Raw genomic sequence first — 2,661 nt, forward strand, 5'->3', positions numbered from 1 at the left:
TCATAGGTAGAGGAGGTGTATTACATCATAGGTAGAGTAGGTGTATTACATCATAGGTAGAGTAGGTGTATTACATCATAGGTAGAGGAGGTGTATTACATCATAGGTAGAGTAGGTGTATTACATCATAGGTAGAGGAGGTGTATTACATCATAGGTAGAGTAGGTGTATTACATCATAGGTAGAGTAGGTGTATTACATCATAGGTAGAGGAGGTGTATTACATCATAGGTAGAGTAGGTGTATTACATCATAGGTAGAGGAGGTGTATTACATCATAGGTAGAGTAGGTGTATTACATCATAGGTAGAGGAGGTGTATTACATCATAGGTAGAGTAGGTGTATTACATCATAGGTAGAGGAGGTGTATTACATCATAGGTAGAGTAGGTGTATTACATCATAGGTAGAGGAGGTGTATTACATCATAGGTAGAGTAGGTGTATTACATCATAGGTAGAGGAGGTGTATTACATCATAGGTAGAGTAGGTGTATTACATCATAGGTAGAGTAGGTGTATTACATCATAGGTAGAGTAGGTGTATTACATCATAGGTAGAGTAGGTGTATTACATCATAGGTAGAGGAGGTGTATTACATCATAGGTAGAGGAGGTGTATTACATCATAGGTAGAGGAGGTGTATTACATCAGAGGTAGAGGAGGTGTATTACATCATAGGTAGAGGAGGTGTATTACATCATAGGTAGAGGAGATGCAAGGAAGACAAGAAACCCTAAGGGGATTATCAAGCATCTCCCTTGATCATAGAATTTGATTACAGTTAATGAAAAATAAATCAAAGAAAAATGTTAAAATGACAGAACAAAAGATAAAAGCGTGAGCTAAATGGCATATATATAATAATAATAATAATAATAATAACAATAATAATAACCTTTATTTATATAGCACCTTTCATGCTGTACAACACAGTGCAGAAGAACCAGATTAAAAACAACACAAAAGAGCGCTAAAGAAAGAAAAAGTAACAAGGAATAACAGCGAATGAGTGAAAGAGTATTGAAAACATGATAAAAACATGATCTGGTCACTAGACTAACATCAGGTGGTCAGTTGTTGGTTTACAGTCAGACTCAGAGTCAGTTGGTTTACAGTCAGACTCAGAGTCAGTTGGTTTACAGTCAGACTCAGAGTCAGTTGGTTTACAGTCAGACTCAGAGTCAGTTGGTTTACAGTCAGACTCAGAGTCAGTTGGTTTACAGTCAGACTCAGAGTCAGTTGGTTTACAGTCAGACTCAGAGTCAGTTGGTTTACAGTCAGACTCAGAGTCAGTTGGTTTACAGTCAGACTCAGAGTCAGTTGGTTTACAGTCAGACTCAGAGTCTTGGCCTGGAGTCAAACCTGGTCTCTAACACCACACACACTGTGTCAGCCGTGTCAGCAGCTCTGGGCTTATTCAATAACACATATCAAATCACATTTGTATTGGTATTTCTTCTGGTGTGCTGATTTCTGGCCTGTGTGACTGGGCAGTTATGCTTGACTGACTGGTTTGACTGATTTTCAGCCTTAAGACAGGAAGCTAGTGCTGTAGAATGTAGAATGTAGTAATGTAGATTCAAGATTCAAGATTCAAGATTGCTTTGACAGGCAAATCCTTTCTATGACAGAAATCCTCCTTTGACAGGCAGAAGTGCAGTCCAAGAATACAGTTTCCACATTAAAAACACACATAGGTCACATACATACAATAAAAACAGACAGACATAGCAGTGTAGAATGTAGAATGTTGTATTGTAGAATGTTGTATTGTAGAATGTAGAATGTTGTATTGTAGAATGTTGAATGTTGTATTGTAGAATGTTGAATGTTGTACTGTAGAAGGTTGTAATGTAGAATGTAGAATGTTGTAATGTAGAATGTTGTAATGTAGAATGTTGTAATGTAGAATGTAGAATGTAGAATTCAACCTGACCTCCACAATGGCAAACTCTGAGGAGAAAATGTCAAAGTGGACGTGTGTTGATTACCATTCCTCATCCTCCTCCTCTCTGCATCACAATGAGCCTGTCCTCCTTTCTACCCCTGCCAGCCTCCCCTGAGCAGTACGGACCAGTGAGCTATGCAACATCAATATAATATGAATATATATATATATTATATATGTCATTTAGCTTGACGCTTTTATCCAAAGCAACTTAGATTACAGTGAGTGCATACATTTTTCAGTATATATGGTCTCGGCGGAAATCGAACCCCCCAACATCAGTCGTAGGAGACAGATGTAGACAGCTCTAACAGATCTAACCTAGTAGATAGATAGTGTTGTATCATGCATTATGAGTGGGCACTCTGTGTTCCATTATCCAGCCTGTGAGAACTATCTACATGTTAACTTAGTGTTTCCAGTGCTATAAGCCTGGGCGGCTGTGGCTCAGGAGGTAGAGCCAACGTCTCGCGATCACAAGGCGATTCGGCGGTTCAATCCCCGGCTGGCCACGTGCCGAGGTGACCTTGGGCAAGACACTGAACCCCAACTCTGAGCGGGGGGCCGGCGCTTTGCATGGTAGCTTGCCGCCATTGGTGTGTGAATGTGTGTGTGAATGGGTGAATGACAGACCGTTGTAAAGCGCTTTGGATTAAGGCGCTATATAAGTGCAGTCCATTTACCATTTTTCAACTGTGTAAGACAGAACT

This window comes from Nansenia antarctica (assembly GCF_963989245.1).
Source record: "Nansenia antarctica genome assembly, chromosome: 17".
NCBI classification, from domain to species: Eukaryota; Metazoa; Chordata; class Actinopteri; order Argentiniformes; family Microstomatidae; genus Nansenia; species Nansenia antarctica.